Below are 19,158 nucleotides of genomic sequence, written 5' to 3' on the forward strand. Positions count from 1 at the left end.
GCACAGAAAAATACTGCAAGAAAACTGCAGATGACTCCACAAGAAAAGGAGGTGAAACGAAAAGAGAGCAAGAAAAAATACAATACGATGGTGAGGGAAAACCGAGCCAACAATTTGCATCCGGACTCAATTGCTATGGAGAGCCCTCACTTCAACCCTTAAATTATTTTCCCTGCTTCACCTCAATCGTCTGAAGCTCCTTTAGATGATATGGAAATACCTGAATTTGGTGGCACGCCTGTCCACATTGCAACAACTGTAGTTCAAAATCCAGAAGTCTAGACCCCTGAATTGGTTGCGGCACAGACCATACATAGACATCGAGTGACCAATGGCGAGAGAAATGCCCTTCTATCCCGTCGCAATCGGGTTTTTGAAGAAAACATTGGAGGAAGGGCTAGAGGTTGTGCGGATGGAAAATGCAACGATTCGAACGGACTGACTCAATCGAGTGTTGTTTACAACGGTAATTAACATTCATCACCATATATTGGGAAGATTTTTTACCTTCGCTCTCATATTACAAAAACTCATACTTCCTCTTACTACAGATGGTGTCACCCAACAAACTCCAATTCAAGCACCTAATAATTGTATAGGCACACAAACACAACCGTCTGTAGCTAACGGTACCTCTTCAATGCCTCCATATAGTGCACAAGATAATACATCAGACTCTATGGTCGAGGATGGTATTTTCTTTATTACATTTTATCTCTTTCTGGTGTTTATATGCCATAATATTTCTTTCAACATATATGTGGCCATGTTAAATAGACTATGACGAAGATGTCATATTTGAGGAGGACGAGGAAGAGGATGAGGCATACTTTTTCGCCGGTCAAGGTACATTGTGTAATAGTAAAAAGTTTAATTCATAAATTTTGTTTCAACACGTAACACGTGAACTTTTTCTTAGAAGACGAGGAGGAGGGAACCGATGTCGACACATATGAGCAAGAGAATAGTGAGCCTGATGTCCCAGATCCATATGACCGGGTCTATGCTAATGTTCCGTCAGAGTCGCACATGTTACCCTTGGTGCCGAACTGCAAGCACTGTAACGCAAAGAAAGAAATTCGATGGCGAACCCCCCGATTCTATTGTAGGGGTGGAAAGATTCATCTTTCAAGTCCCGAGACACCACCAGAGCTCATGAGGTTGTGGTCAAGCTCGGACGCTGATGCTAGGCACTTTCGTGCAAACATCAGATACTTCAACGGCCACTTCTCTTTCACATCTTTATACTGCCATCTAGATCATATCACCAATAACATGCAAATCTGTGGTGTCTACACATTTCGTGCCCATGGTCAGATTTACCATAACATACGATCATTTGGTAAAGAGGAAGGTGTTGAAAAAAGACACCTCGAACTTTATTTTTATGATGACGACCCGTCCCTCGAGCATCGCATGAGCAAGTGTCGTGAGCAATGTGCTCAAAAAGATAGAGAAGTTATACAACAATTGGTAGGGATCCTTAAAGGGAATCCCTACTCTCAGCAACTAAGAAGTATGGTTCATGTTGAAAACCTCGAGGATTACCGAGTTGAGCTGAACCTTGACCAACGCCTTAATCAAAGAACATATAATGTGTCATTGACATCAGAGGTGGCTGCCGTATGGGTTGAGGGTAGTGAGCGTCACAGCCAATTTGAGCATAGTGTTCTCCTCCAAGGGAAGGATCGGTCTATACATGGCATCTGCTCATATAATGCATGCTACGACTCACTATCATACCCGTTGTTCTTTCCAAAGGGTGAGCTCGGGTGGCACAATTGCATTCCAAAAGTGGGTGTAACTATGGCTCAAATTGATCGAGCTCGAGCAACCCGTAAAAGGCGTGCTGAGAATGGTGACGACGATGGAGGTAAATTGATCTTTTTTTAATTATGCAAAGTAAACTCTTTTTGCAAACTCATGATACTAATTCAAACAATGTCTCTCTATAGAACCTGTTTCAAATACATGTGTCTCAGTGCGTGACTACTATTGCTACAAGTTTCAGATGCGGCCAGGGATATTTAATCCAATACTCTATGGCCGACGCCTTTTCGAGCAGTTTGCTGTCGACACCTACATCAAGATTGAAAGCTCACGTTTAGACTACATGAGGAACAATCAGGATACATTGATGGCTAACCTATACCAAGGCCTCGTGGATAGCATGCATTCGGGTGAAGGGTCTGCTGAGAATGTTGGACGGCGTACTGTGTTGTCTTCGTCATTCATCGGAGGACCCCGTGACATGAGGCGTCGATACATGGATGCAATGGCTCTGGTTCGAAAGTATGGTAAACCTGATATCTTCCTCACAATGACATGCAACCCTAATTGGGATGATATATCAAGAATGAACTTTACCCAGGCTAGACACCACATGACCGCCCAGATCTCGTCACACGGGTCTTCAGAGCAAAGTTGGATGCAATGAGAAAAATGTTGATGGAGAAAGACATACTTGGTAAGGTGAAGGCCTACGTATATGTAGTAGAGTTCCAAAAGAGGGGATTGCCGCATGCACACTTCTTGCTAATAATGGAACGAAAGTACAAGCTCACATGTCCAGAGCAATATGACTTGATCATTAGTGCAGAGCTACCAAATAAGAAAAAATACCCTGAGCTATACAAGATGGTCACGAAACATATGATGCATGGTCCTTGTGGGACGCTTAATCCATCCTGTCCATGCACGGTAGGCCGTGGGTCATGCAAGAACCGTTACCCACGGCCATTCTATGAGGCAACATCACACGGAAAGGATTCATACCCCATCTATCAGCGACGCAATGATGGTCGCATGCTAAAAGTTCAAGGCCACTACTTGGACAATCAATGGGTTGTGCCTTACAACCCTTGCTTGCTTCGTACCTTCAACTGCCATATAAACGTTGAGGCTTGTGGGAGCATTAAATCAGTAAAGTATTTGTTCAAGTACATATACAAGGGACATGATAGGGCATCAGTTGTGATGAGGGAGATCGACAAAGAGGACGGGAAAGGAAACATTGATGAGATCAAATAGTATAGAGACGCCCGTTGGGTGACGCCTCCAGAAGCACTATGGAGGATATATGGCTTCGACTTGAGCAAGAACCATCCGCCAGTCCAGCAGCTGCAACTTCATCTACCCGACATGCACATGGTGGCATTTCATAAACGGGACAAGGTCGAAAAGATCGTTAATAGGCCAGGTGTAGAAGAGTCAATGTTGACAGCATACTTCGATGCAAACAGGCATGATGAGGAAGCTCGCAAAATCTTATATCGAGACTTCCCAGAGTATTTTACCTGGCAGTCTGATGGTAAATTCTAGCAAAAAAGGAAAAACTCTGTTTTCCAAATTGGTAGAGTCATCTCGGCCCATCCTGCCGAGGGTGAACGCTACTTTCTTCGTGTTCTCTTGAACAATGTTGCTGGTGCTACCTCATATGAACACCTCAGGACAGTTGATGGGGTGCTACTACCTTTGTTTTGTGAAGCTGCAGAAAGGAGGGGTCTAATCGAAGAGGATAATACCCTAGATGAATGTCTAACGGAAGCTACTTTATTCGAGATGCCTAGCTCTCTAAGAAGGCTATTTGCAACAATATTGGTATTCTGCGAACCGCATGATGTGATGGGGTTGTGGACAAAACACTACGATGCAATGTCAGAGGACTATAGCCGCAATAATCCATCCTCAGATCTCGTGCAACAAATGGTTTTGATAGACATTAGAAACATGTTGCAGTCTATGGGAAAGGACATAAGGTCATTTCCTCTTCTAGATATTGATCACTCATATGATGATGCTAGCCATATACCTCGTGAGATATTTGAGGAAGCTAGCGTTGAGCAGAATCCTCAAGATGTGCTATTGTGTGACTCACTCAACGCCGAGCAAAAGTCTGCCTACAATGAGATAATGGCAGCTGTCTACAGCAAACAAGGCGGGCTATTCTTTGTGGATGGACCTGGTGGGACAGGAAAGACATTTTTGTATAGGGCACTTCTCGCAAAACTATGTAGCTAGGATAAGCTTGTCGTTGCCACAGCTACATCTGGGGTCGCAGCGGCCATAATGATAGGTGGGAGGACGGCCCACTCGCGTTTCAAGATACCCCTAACTCTTCAAGAGGGCGGTTGTTGTAGCTTCACGAAACAGAGTGGTACTGCCAAGTTGTTGCAGCAAGCAGCTCTCATAATTTGGGACGAGGCATCTATGACAAAGAGGCAAAATTTGAAAGCACTAGACAACAGCCTACGTGATATCATGGGTCGGTCACACCTACCCTTTGGTGGGAAGACTGTTGTCCTTGGTGGGGATTTCAGACAAGTCCTCCCTGTTGTGTGAAAAGGATCTAGGGCTCAAATAGTCGGTGCTTCTCTAAGAAGGTCGTATCTTTGGGAATCCATGCACCACCTAAAGCTTGTTCGCAACATGAGGGCTCAGAGTGATCTGTGGTTTGCAGATTATTTGTTGCGCATCGGTGGTGGAACGGAAGAGGTTAACGGAGATGGCAATGTTCGTATTCCAGATGAGATCTGTATCCCGTACTCTGGTGATGCCGAGAAAGATCTTCATAGTCTGATTGACAGCATCTTTCCAAATCTAAATGCAAACATGGCAGACAAAGACTACATCACCACCAGAGCGATTTTATCTACACGCAATGATTGGGTGGACATGATCAATATGAAAATGATTGATATGTTCCGAGGTGGTGAGACGGTGTATCACAGTTTTGACACCGCGGTAGATTATCCACATAACTACTATCCATCGGAGTTTCTTAATAGCCTGACCCCCAACGTGCTGCCACCACATATCTTGAAGCTCAAGCTCGGGTGTCCTGTCATATTGCTTAGGAATATTGACCCCGCCAATGGGTTATGCACTGGTACAAGGTTGGTGGTACGGGGGTTGTGAAGAAATACAATCGACGCTGAAATCGTTGTCGGGCAGCATGCTAGGAAGCGGGTATTTCTTCCTCGAATACCGCTATGCCCATCTGATGATGAAATGTTCCCTTTCCAGTTTAAGAGGAAGCAGTTTCCTATCAGGCTGAGCTTTGCCATGACGGTCAACAAGTCACAGGGCCAAACTATCCCAAATGTGGGTGTGTACCTGCCCGCACCGGTCTTCTCTCACGGCCAGTTGTACGTTGCGATGTCCAGAGCCACATCAAGAACGAATATTAAGATCCTTGCTCTACCACCTGATGCGGAGGCACAAGAGGAGGATGCCAAAAAGATGGAGAAAAAATATGCTAAAAAGAATTCAATGGGGAAAAAACCTAAGAATGCGTTAAATAAAAAAGATCGGGATAAGAAGACCCCAACAACAGATGGAACTTTCACAAAAAATATTGTATATAAGGAGGTCCTAACGCCATAGATGAGGTAATATTACTTTATTGATTCATAATAGCATTATTTATTCAGAATTTTCTGCACAAATAATATATAATTTTCTCCATATTTGTTGTTGTTCTTACGGATTTTAAATTGGCTTATCAAACTCTACAGGGAGATGCTCTATACATACTTATGTGATGTTATAATTACCTAGAGTGTTTTATTGTAAATAAGTTCTTATCTTTTTTTATTTTGCCATGTATCATGTATAGATCAACTATTGAAGAACTATTATTATTTTTTAAAAAAAATGGTGTAACATCTTATATTGCTTATCTACTTTTTCAGCATAATTTAGCTTTTTTGTCTTAATTTGTGTGACTGTAGTATGTCATTACGGTGCGACTTGATTTTCTCTTTAGAATTCACCCCACCTATAATTTTTTCTGTCTCCGTTATTGGTTGGCCAGGATGAGGATTGAGTTGCCTCTCGGAGGGGGCTGAAATCACTTGAAGTTTCCTTTTGAAGATCGCAACGGGTGGAAATATTGATCACGAAAAAAGTGGAAACAAATAGCACCTTAGCTCATTCCTTTTGAATATCGCAAGGGACGCGTGGGAGAGAGGCTGCGAGAATGCAGCAGGATTATTTACGCACATTAAAATATTACACCAAAAAGGAAGGAATTACACCTTACATGCTTAGTCGATGTAAAAAGGAAGGAGAACTGGTGTTAAAAGGAAAGAAAACCTATTGTACGTGCACATCAGGAAGGCAAAAATCTCAGTGTCATGCAAATCAGGAAGGCAAAATTAATCTGGAGCAAATCTACAAAGCAAATCATGATCACTGCACGATCACCCCACGCCACCAATCTCGCACATCCTCACACAACGCAACCGCGCCCTCACCTATAAGTTCCTAGGCCTCGCATAGCACCGCACGCAAACTCACTGCTCGTCCCCTCTGGTCGTCACACACTAGGCTTTAAACTCCTTGCCTGCAGGTGTTGTAAGTCTCCTCTTCTTTTATATATATATATATATATATATATATATATATATATATATATATATATATATATATATATATATATATATATATATATATATATATATATATATAAAATTCGTCACCAGATCAGTCTACTCCTGTCCCTCCTCGGCAAAGATTCCTGGCACCAATTACAACACAGGTATGGTTTAAGGTTTGCAAGTCAACACTCCTTTAGAATTGTAAATATATATATGCCAAATTAACTTTTGACTCATTAGTGTATCACGTTCTAATACATTTCATGTTGCGAAGTTATCATGACAAAAGAAACCACAAACACCACCTTTTCATAAGGTTCACTGTGATAAATTATTTTCAGATGAGAATATTATTATTAGATGTAATCATGTGATAACTACAACATCAAATATATTATTACATCAAATATCATGCTGGTGAATCTCTCTACAGAAACTAGGCAATAAGATAAAAATTTAAGAATGACGCCCGTTCAGGATTTTATGTGCAGCGACCATTATAAATTTTAGTGTCATATATATATCTGGCAAAATGATGTTGAACTTTGTACATTTCATCTAGGACTTGCAGCACTGGCAACTTAGATTTCACTGGTATAACTAAGTAATCAGGGTTGAAGTTAGTGGTTATTTAAATCTGGAAACATGTAATGCCTACAAGACATATATAAGTCCCGCAATTCCACTGTAAAATATATGAACCAACAGAAAAAAGGAATATTACCTAGACAAGAACCAGTGAACTGCTTTTCTGATTTTCAGTAAGAAGAATCTATGTCCTAGCCCCCAGGCTACCTCACACATTGCCTCCTCTCAATATTATCTCTGTCACCACTTTGATTGAAGTAGCATCTGAAGCAACATCCAACAAAATAATATGCCAACAAATAGATATATCAAACAGATTTCCAGATTTAAATAATATGCAATATTGAATAATGATTAGTGTGTCCAGGCAAAGTTTAGATAATATGCTGTAGATTATATTGATTCGCAGTCCAAATATTACCTGATGCCTCTCACTCTAACTCAGACATAAATGTGTGATTAGTGGTCACTGTAACTCAGACAAACACTTGGTGGTTCCATTGGACTGTCTCCACTCTCCAATGTAGTGGCTGCTGGGACAGGAGCAATGTAGGATCTACAAGATTAGATAATAGCCTACAGAATATATAATAATGTCTAGATATATATTCACAGTACAACTTTACAGTACAAATTCTATCTTGGTATACTACAGCTGTATTTATTTTTTTCTTTATGATAATTAATACAACTTTATAGCTTTAGACATACTTTCATAAACAGGACAGTTCCAGGTGACATATACCGAGATGGATTCCACCATTGTGTCGCTTAACAGAAAGAGGGTGTCTGCTAACCCGGTTCCAGCAATGATACCCACCAACAGGTACAGACATTTTTATTCATATGGATGGGAATGAACACATATTCTTGTAATTGGTTGGTGAGACGGTCATTTTGTGCGTTCATTGGTTTACTCATGTAATTTTTTTCATTCAAACTTATATGGACGGTATTGTAGATGGGTTCAATTCCATGAAGTGGGATTTGAACACATATTCTCGACATGGGCATTAAGTGCTCAGGTATTTTGGAAAGGCAACGTGCGGCATCACCGTGGTAGAAGCTATTTGCGTGTAATTCTCAAGGACGAGGAGGTACATTAAGTAAATTTATAAGTCAAGTATGAAAATTTAATATGCAAGCACATGGCAAAACCTATATTTTGTCTAACATTTTTTCAGGGAACCAAAATGGAAGCAGTCGCCTACGACGATCAAACCATGAGGTTTGACAGTTTGCTCATTCAAGGCCAAGAATATGTATTCTTTAGCATTGGCTTCGTGCCTACATGGGAAGATGACATGCGCTACATGTTCCGTTTGCATTCCGACTACTATGTGTATCTATCTACACACTACGGTAAATGCACAATCGAGTATTCTTGGGATTCCCCAGTTTCCTCGTACCTTTTATGGCATTCCAGGATGTTTATAATTTGGATGAGTTCATATTTGCAGGTATATATCTCATATGCCTATATTTAAGATCACATAGTTAACTAGTTATGTTCTTATTATTCAATCAACACTTGTCATTTGGGTTTGTAGATATCATTGGTATTATTGTATATGTGTCTAATACACAAGGAAGGGATGACCCGATAAATCTATACAGACATGTGGTGCTGATGGACGAAAGGTACTTATTTAGTTGTTGGACACTATAATATAATAATGAAACTTATATAATTATTCACCTATAATCCAAACTCGTAGGAACAACTTCATCATAACTCTATACATGAATTCTAGGAGAGGTACTACATTACTGATGTCCTCATATCTATTGTCTAATAATAATTTCAGTTATTAACTTTTACTCATGCATCATAGGTGGTGTGACCACTAATGATTTCAGCGAAATTGTATTATCTCCTATTTGTGTAAGCAGATGCATTTCAAGGTGAGATCCTTTTGGGGTAATTCATTTATCTAATTTCTTGTATATAGCATTGATCCAAAAGTTATTTCTGGTTTATAGGCCTACGCAATCGCCTGTTTGATAATGCATCCGAACGTCAACGAGTCCAACGGTTTGCCCATGACACTGTATCGTGTCTAATTGAGCGCAACCATTGTGTTGGCGCTCCCAGTCACGGATGTCATCGTAGAAGACCCCAACGATTGCCCCACCATCTCCCTTACATTGGTCGCGTGCATGGTTATGGTCGCTGAGTGCCTCATCGGCCATCCCACACATCGCCATTACATGGATGCGGTGCACGGTTAGGCACCGCCGGCAGCAGAGCTGGCTAGCAGTGATGGATGGATAAACAGACCAGGGTGGGTTAAATAATATAGACCTAGAAGTCAGCAGCACAAGTACGAGTACTGCAAATAGCTTATAGGCCATCTTTTTCTATGCTCACTAGCTATGTAATCCTATTCAGATGATACTTAATGATCTCAAAAACAAAAGGCAACTATTATATGACAAAGCATTACTGAGATCAGCATAATATAATTACTGAGTCTATTCATAAGTGACGCTACACTGTTTTATAAGATGCCCGGTTTAGATAAATTTTATATACATGGGTAATGAATTTGTACCTCATCCAGCAAAGAAGAAATATTGTCACATAGCCTGCGCCACCCAGTGAGTAATGAATTTGACGTGGTGCAGCCATCTGCTTCGTGGGGGCTCCGCTGTCGGAACACAAATTGATGAAAAATGATAGTACTCATAATATTAATATAAAAATAGGGTTAACTAAAACATCACCTATTCACTCTACGCAAAAGTGATAGTACGGTGTTCCATTTCATTTTTTTGTTTGGTAATCTTACAGTTATAAGTCATATCGAAGATCAGGAAACCTAAAAATTATTTAATATTTTTGAAATCTCAAGAAAGTAGTAATTTACCTTGGTGCCTGTTCAGCAGTCTTTAGGATATTGTAAGAGCTGAATGTCCATTTTGATGGCTGAAACAAAATTTAAACATGCCAATATGTCACCATAAACTTGAAAACTGTTAATCACCAATGAATGCACCACAGAAGATCAAAAAAGCGCTAGAGTAGAGGTTTTAGTTGTAATGTAGCACAGTTTGGTGAAAGATTGAACAACTCTAAACAGTTTCATTTGAGAAATTTGTTAGCACACAGTGTTGTACATTAAATCAATAAGCATTTAACCGTGCTTCAGTCAAAATTAACTAATCAACGTCAACTGTGTAATAATTAACCCATTTTAGCAATCTAATCTGCAGAGCCAAAACAAATCACAGTTGGTATTCATTCAAAATTGAATTATTTCATCAAAGTAATTTTCAAACAATGAATTGCTCCCTCTCTCCTCTCTCTCTTGAATTATTTCACCAACCTAATTTTAAAACAATGATCTGTACCCTCTCCCTCCATCCATCCGATTGCAGGCCAATCCATATTGTGAACATTACTAATTTCAGGATATTCAAATGTCAAAAGGCTACAAGTTATCAGGATCCTTCTATCAATCATTAATTCCTTTGAACACATATAAATCATAATTTAAATCCTGAAAGAAATTAACCAATTTCATTGGCCTAGGATATTGGCATCCACCAACAGAGCTATATTTGACTGCCAAAATATTTACACCATCCTGCAAATAAGGCAATAGCAAAGTATAATGTGAGACGCAACACCAAGGAAACTTCTAACAGTATTCTATAAAGCTAATGGAATGCAATTCTCCAAAATGGCTGCAGTACGAAAAAATAACATTTTTTCCATGCAGCTACTTGGAATCGATTACAAGGATAGAGAAAATGTTTACAAACTCAGGTAATCGGCATAGTATGTTACCAAAATGGCAGCAGCATTTTGTGGAAAATTATGGTGCCTATATGTTTGCACCCAAACTGAAGTTTCCAAATTAATGAGGACTGAAACGTCATTCAGATATCTATCAGACAGAATGACAGGTTCAGATGTTTTTCTTTGGGCAAGAAAGAAAGCACTAGCAGCAAGGTAACTTTCAAAGGTAACATACCGCGCCATAAAAGGAAGCAGAAATCAATCACATAAATCGACCGCGACATAAAAGGAAGCAGAAATCAATCACATAAATCGACCGCGCCATAAAAGGAAGCAGGAATCAATCACATAAATCGACCGCGCCATAAAAGGAAGAAGAAATCAATCACATAAAGAAGTTATACAAACTTTCCTACAAAGAGCTCGGTCGACCTTGAGTATATAAGAAAGATAGGGAGTCCATCCTCCGGCTACTCTCTAACCTAAGGATAGCAGTAGGGTATACCGGTCAGGATTGCTTGGCAGTGTCCCTTAATTCCTACCGACCGCTGGCCATTCCAGTGCTGGCGTCCGACGTCCACTACCCTCTACGCCATTCGTACACGTCTGCATCGAGCAGGCGAGGGTCTTCGCTAGGATCTAGAAGGTAAATAAGAAGGGGAATCACATCAATTTTGATTTCTAAGTTCCTGTACTTCAAGAACATCCCAAATCCTCCTCGCCTGCTTAGATCTATTCATGACCCTGTTAAGTGCTAGATAAATTGACATGCCTCTGTTCATGTTAGATTTATTTTTTGTTTATGTCAGATTAGATGCAAATCAGTCACTGCTAAGTTGTTGATGCATGTCTACATGTCAAATATCGAGATTAGATTTATTTTACTAAGTAAGATTAAGGTTTTAATTAGATCTGCTTTAAATTAATGATGTGATTATCAATCTGATTAGGGTTAGGGTTTCACTATTAATCACAGTTAGTCTTAATTAATCTCGCTTTATTTAAATCTCAGAAATCAGTATGTTTTCATACAACTCAGTGTGAATTAAGAAGATGATTAGGCAAAACCCAAGAAAAGTCCTAAAATTACAAATCTCAGATACCTAATCTTCAGCTCTAAGATTAAGATGACCTCACCCAGACGGTTCGTACCCGGATCTGGCCGGGTCACCGCTGCAGGAGCGTTTTTGGCTCGTACCCGGGCTGGTCGGGCCTCCACTGCAAGTGGCTCGTACACGGCGATCAGGCCGAGTCGCCACTGCTGCCGAGGCCGGGAGGTCGCGGACTCGCTCCACGTCGGGGCTCACGCCGGTGCCTTGGGACCCGCGCCTGGGCCGCTGGTTGAGACTGAGACACGCGGCCGCGGGTAGCTGGCCAAGGCCACACCGCGCGCCCGCCCGAGCCGAACCAGGGACGCGAGCTCTATCCGAGGCAATCGCGCTGAGTGATGCTACTGCATTGATCCGAGTGCCCTTCAGGGCCGAGCAGCTCGCGCCGGTCGCAGCATCGGGGTGGGGCGATCTGGGGCAAAATCGAGAAAAGTCAACGATGCCGGCCGAGCGCAGCAGTGGTGAGCGAACCGCAGGCGCGCTCACCTCGCAGGCCGCCACGCGTGCTTCGGGCCAGCTGCCCGCTGGGGCCAAGCCGCGACGTCAGCACACCGGTGGCCGTGGTTGTGCCTACGCCGCCGTGAGCCCGCTACCCGAGCGCTGCGCAGTTGGCCGCGCCCCGTCCGCCGCGAGCCGCGCTGGTGGCCGCGCCCAGCCCGCCAGTGCCCGCGGCGTGCCCCGCCCACCGCGAGCCGCGCCGACGCCGCAGCGAGGCCGGTGACGCCTAGGGCCGCTGGCCTCCACACTCTGCACGCGCGAGCGCGCTTGAGCAGGTGCGCTCGCCGACCAGCCGCTGGCGTCCATCTTGTCTCTCTCAGTTAGGGTCGGCTGAAGCAGGGAAAGGGAAATGAGAAGAGTGAGGAAGATTTAGGGTTTCAATCCCTTTTATATGAGATATTTCTGTCCTAACGAATCGTGGCCGTCGATTTTGTTTGGATGGCTTAGATCAATTCCTGCATTAGGGTTTCTTACTGGGCCAATCTTGGGCTTCTGGGGAGCTGACTGGGAAAATCTCGGTACCGGGCTTTAGCTGGGCTGGCGAGGGAGAAGTGTCTGGGCTGAGGTTGTGGTACATATGACCTGTGTGACTAAGCTATGGGCTCCTGCAGGCCAAAACTGAATGTGTCGAATAAATTTTTTTTGTGGAGGAAAAACCAATCAATTTTGTTTTTTAATTCTTGCATTGTTTAAGAGTAAGAATAAGCATTAAGCAAATAATTATTAGCCAGTTCCTGTTGGCAAAATTTAAGCATAATGATAGTTAGACATATTATTATAAATAAAATGTAAATCTAAGTCTAAATTAATTAAAAAAATTATCTAAGTCCATGCATAGCCTTTTCTTTCATAAGTATATAAATAATAAGTTTTATTTACACCATATGTTTATTTTTTAGGTCACCATGGATACGCCAGATGCGAAGATTTCTAAAGATATTGTACAATCCGAAAAATCCAATAATTCTATAGATGATTCTGAATGGTTATTACGACAGAAAATGGGTATAGAAGTTTCACCCGAAGTTCTACCACATGACCAAGGCTTAAGCATTGATACTACCCATGAAGAAAAAACCCTATCAACTTCTCTTGTAGATACAGTGGGAGAAAATGAACTTTCGGAAACCAAGATAATACAAAATAAACCCAAAAAATCTATGTCCTCACCGGTTGGCGCGGAAGGTATTCATATTTTCTCTTTGATGGATTAACTTACAGAATCTAACTATCGTTGTATACTTTATTCCTATATAATTATGTTGTCTTTTTCAGATTATGTTTGTACTAAAACCGATAGAGAAATAATTGAATATGTTAGAAAAATTCCACCAAATCCTGGGAAGGAGGAGCTTGTGCTCATAGATGACATTCCAGTGTCGAGAAATCACATGGAATGTCTTTTTCAACCACATGAATACTTGTCCGATGAGGTAATAGATGAGAGTCATAATTCTAAATCAAACATTGGCAACTTCAATGTCCTTTCTCTTTAATGCCTCAATGTTTGCAGGCCATAGATGCTTATGTTAATTTGTTGAAGGCCGAGGATGGTTTGAAAAAGAGGCAAGGAGGTACGGTCTATCTTGAAACTGCATGTTTAACTGCATGTATGAAGCGTGTTGGAGAAAATAATGAGACCATGGATGACATTTACCCTAAGCGCGGCCATCGTCCTGCTTTAGTTCAAAGAGTGCAAACTTACTTGGACCATGATATGGTATTAATTTTGTGAACCAACTATTGTTCTTTTATTCTCATTTTGTTATGGATGGTAAAATGTTTATTATTTGATTTTTATAGGTGTTCCTTCCAATAAATGTTACGCATACACATTGGTACCTTGCAGTTATAAACACTGATAAACATGAGGTCCAGGTGCTAGACTCTTTAGGAGATATGTTCGGACGTGATGACTTGAATAAAGTTGTAGGAGTCCTAGAACATAGCTATTTGTACATATTTTTGATTTAGAAATATTGATTGATACTTCTTTTATGAACAAATAGCTAATTGGATTGAGGAGACAAATAGAATTCGTTTTCAATGAGGAGAAAGACATGAAAGAGCATAAATGGCGTGATGTTAAAGTTGATGATTGGCTGGTGAAGGAGATTTTTCGTGACAAATTCTTATAAAAAGATGGGTATATTGAAATAATGGTGTCATATATTTTGTAACTTTGCCATTTTATCTATTGTGTATATAAATCTCTGTTCATATTGTATGTAGTTTTCCATGCGGATTATTCTTAATAAATTTTATGGAATATTGGACGGGGAATGAATTATCAGACAATTTCAATCAGGTAATCTAGCACCCTAGCTGTGGGTTTGTAATTAATATTTAACTAGGTTCATACTATGTAATATGCAGGATGATATGAAAGCGTTTAGACTAAAGCTTGCGGCGATTTTATTATCGTCGGACTTAAATAAACGAAAGGGTTGTCCATATCTTGATAGCGATGAAAATATTGGAAGTCCAAGTGACTGTACCATAATAGAAAACCCAAAGATGGCTGATCAAGCATCTACGACAAAGAGAAAACATTCTAAGGAAGTCGAATGCTCAGTGGTTCAAACGGACACCCAACATTTACAGACACACAACATATCCTCACAAGTAGATGTCCTCCAAGAAGATGATGAGTTTTGGGCATTTGAGGTCATGAAAGATATGCCAATGAGTAAGGAAGAGATGACTGAGTTACTATGTGATTATGTCATGGCAATTCAGGATGAAGCGATTTTGAAGTAAGCTACTTGCTTATTTTAATTACTTCATTTACTAATGATAGTATGCTCTCTTATATGACGTAAATAATCATCTATGTCTAATGCTTTGTAGGAAGCCTTGGGTTAAAGGTTTTCATCCCTCTATGATTGCTCTAATTGTCCAGGATTCTGCAAGAGTTGTTAATGAACAATCGAGACATCCCTGAGAACTGTTTCGAAATAGGAGTTCGTTTTCAGGCGGCTCAAGAGTATAATATAATAAAAAATTATAATAATATTACGAAGCATCACATAGACTTAAGATTTTGTGTAAGTATATTTTTACATGGAGTCGAACTTCAATAGGATAAATTAGGTGATATATTATATTGTCTTATTTTTTTCAAGTCATTCTAATACTGACTCTCGTTATCCTTTGCTTTCAGAGAATGTGTGCTTTAACAAAGATGCCAGAATATCGTAAAAAATACAAAACAACAGAAATGGCTCCTGTGATTGGTATATGTGAGGATATGAAGTACAACTTAGCACAATGCAGATACGTAAGTCTTTTGCTCAACATTTTATTGATTGTTTCCTATAAACTATTCTAATCAAAGCGTGTTTGCAGTTTCTTTTACCATGGCTATCCTTTTGAAAATATATGCTTTATGTTTCGACATGCGGGAAAAAATGCTCATCATGATTGACCCTAGACCTCTTGAAGAGTGGTGTAAAGACACACCAGCGCTTATGTATGCCAAATACACTCTTGGATTTAGCTACAACTACACGGTCGCAGTTAATAAACATATTTCTAGATGGGATGAGGATGTTTTCAAATGGAAATTTAAACGGGCAGAAAACATTGCAGATGATGTAGATGGGTAACTAACTCAAAATTATCGTCATTTGCAATAACAAATACCTATGATTTAACTATTTCTATATATAGCTGATCATGAATCTTGCTACAGGTACTTAAGTGGATTTCTCATCCTATAATATATGTCTACATGGAATAGACCAAAAGCCACGCATATTTATAGTGAGTATAACACTTTGTCTAAGTTTTTGTAAAAGTTTTTTTTAACAAAATGTAGTATTACCCATGCAACACACTAATTTTTACATATATACTTGAATGTGTGACAGGATGGTACGGAGATGCGGCGAAATTTATTTGTGGATTTACTGGCACACGAAAGAAATGGATATCGGAGATATCTTCCTGTCGATATTAAACATTATCTTAGCCGTATCACGGAAAGATCTATAAAGTAGAGTTTGTGAGCCTATAACGTCGTGCTCTTCGTAACTATGTTTGATTTCACTATAAAGTTTTTTTAAGTCAAATGTAACTTTATAGTTGGTATTTAAGTTTTATTATAATATTATTATCTTATTGTACGATCCGTGAATTTTAAATAAAAAATGTTAGTTATCCCGTAGCAACGCACGGGCACGCTACCTAGTGACTAGTAAGATGGATATACAGAAGATCGATATCAGACATGATAGAAATACGGGTGGATCTTATTCTTATGTAATTTCCATATACAAATGTTTATGCAATATAACTTGATACGTCCTCAATGCTATGATATGAATAATATAAGTAAATGCTATGACATGAATAATATAAGTTTATACAATGCTAAAGTTCTTTGATGTTCTTGATATGATATATAATGTACATACCCAAAGGAAGAACTTTACTTGTGTTTTTCATGTCTGAATAACCAGGAAGCATTGCTAGTCCCTGATCTTGGCAGAAAGCTTCGTTTTATTATTGTTAGAGAAGAGATTGGTTACTTGCTGGTAATGAATTATTTTTAGCATGGCTTACGTGCTAATTCTGTTGAACTGCTTTTATGGCAGGGTTCTGGCTGAAGAATATGAATGAATCTTTAGTTCCGTGAGACTTGCCTAGGAACAGGTATCTACATATTGGCTCTGTGTTTTCCATTACATTCATTGGAAAAAATAGCACACATTTTCTAAATGTACATGTTCTTACAAATGCACTCTATATTTTCACAGAGGACAAGTACATAATATTTTGGGATGTTCACATGATTGAAGGACGAAGAACAAAATTTTTCTCGTGGGGCCATTTTTTAGATACAGTGTGTATTTTGTTTTGAGTGAACTTTGTAATTAGTCAACCAATGTACACAATTACATTTCATGCTATTTTTGTCTGTGTACATATGTACAAAATGGGTTATTTAATGAAATATTCAATATTATCTGGTTTTGTCTCAAGACCTGTAGTTTATATATAGATGTGGTTGATTATTGTCTGGAGTATTATAAAAGTTTTAAGTCGCCAAACCATTTCGCAAAATAGAATTATTATTTCTCAGCATATTTACAATCGTAATAACAGTACTGAAGCATAGGCGTAGTTTTTCAGCAACACATATATGTGTTGGTAAAACATAGGCACATTTGTTGCTAGGTTGCAACACTTATACACCTCCCTTACCAACGCATATATATGTGATGCAATAGAATCTTGCAACGCCACTTATAGCAACACAAATAACTTGCGTTGGTATAGACCTTAGCAATACTTATTTGGGCTTTTAGCAACGAATATATGCGTTGCTAAAGGGGTGTTTCTCTTGTAGTGAGTGTAGCGTTGTGCTACTAATCTTGCTTTGTTTCTCACAACTACACCATCTTGATCTTGCTTGTTTCTAAAGACCCACTTGGTACCAATCGCATTGTAGTTCTTTGGCCTCTCAACAAGCTCCCACACTTATTTCTTGTGAAGTTGTTCAATTCTTCATGCATGGCATTTACCCAATCAGAATCCTTCAATGCATCTTCTATTCTCTTTGGTTCTTCAAATGAGACAAATGAATAGTGCTCACAAAAGGATGCTAGCCTTGATCTTGTTTGTACACCACTTTGATTAACACCAATGACTTGATCCAATGGATGATCCCTTGCTATGCTTGTGGGTTGGAGTATTGGGAGTTGATTGCTTCCACTTGCTTGACTTTGATTTTGATCATCATCATGAGAGCCACTAGTACTAGCTTCATTTGTGTTAATTTGCACTTCTTGATTGATCATATGAATGTCATTATCATCATCAACTTGCCTCGGCCTTATGTCACCTACATCCATGTTCTTCATTGCATTTACCAATTGATCTCCTCTCACATCATCAAGATTTTGAGCTTCACTTTGAGACCCTTTAGTTTCATCAAACTCAACATCATGAACTTCTTCCAAGGTGCCACTTGCCAAGTTCCAAACACTATATGCCTTGCTTGTGGTGGAATAACCAAGTAAGAACCCTTCATCACATTTCTTCTCAAACTTGCTCAATCTAGAGCCTTTCTTGGGAATGTAGAATTTGCACCCAAACACTCTAAAGTATGCAATGTTGGGCTTTCTTCCATTCATTAGCTCATATGGTGTCTTCCCAAGCTTCCCATGGCAATGGAGACGGTTGCTACAATAGCACATCGTGTTGATAGCTTCACTCCAAAAAGAATGGCTAACATTGTATTCACTAAGCATTGATCTAGCTATATCAATCAAGGTTCTATTCTTTCTTCAACTACACAATTGGATTAAGGAGTGTATGTTGGAGAGAATTTATGTCCAATGCCAAGATCATCACACAAATCCTCAATTCTTGTATTCTTGAACTCACTACCATTGTCACTTCTAATATTATTAATAGTGGTCTCAAACTCATTTTGCACTCTCTTGACAAAAGACTCAAATAGATCACAAACATCACTCTTGTCATAGAGAAAGAACACCCAAGTGTATCTAGTGTAGTCATCAACTATCATAAAGCCATACTTGTTGCCACCAATGCTAGTGTATGTTGTTGGCCCAAATAAATCCATATGCAATAGCTCAAATGCCTTTGATGTCCTCATTTCACTTTTCTTAGGATGTGCATTTCCAACTTGCTTTTCGGCTAGACAAGCACTACATGGTTTGTCCTTCTCAAAAGTGACATCCTTCAAGCCTCTAAGTCATGTCTCAATAGTTTGTTCAATTGTTTCATTCCAACATAACCAAGCCTTCTATGCCACAACCAACTCAAACATGATTTGCTAATTAGGCAAGATGTCAATTGGGTGTCA

The sequence above is a fragment of the Sorghum bicolor genome, chromosome 8, assembly GCF_000003195.3.
Source record: "Sorghum bicolor cultivar BTx623 chromosome 8, Sorghum_bicolor_NCBIv3, whole genome shotgun sequence".
NCBI classification, from domain to species: domain Eukaryota; kingdom Viridiplantae; phylum Streptophyta; class Magnoliopsida; order Poales; family Poaceae; genus Sorghum; species Sorghum bicolor.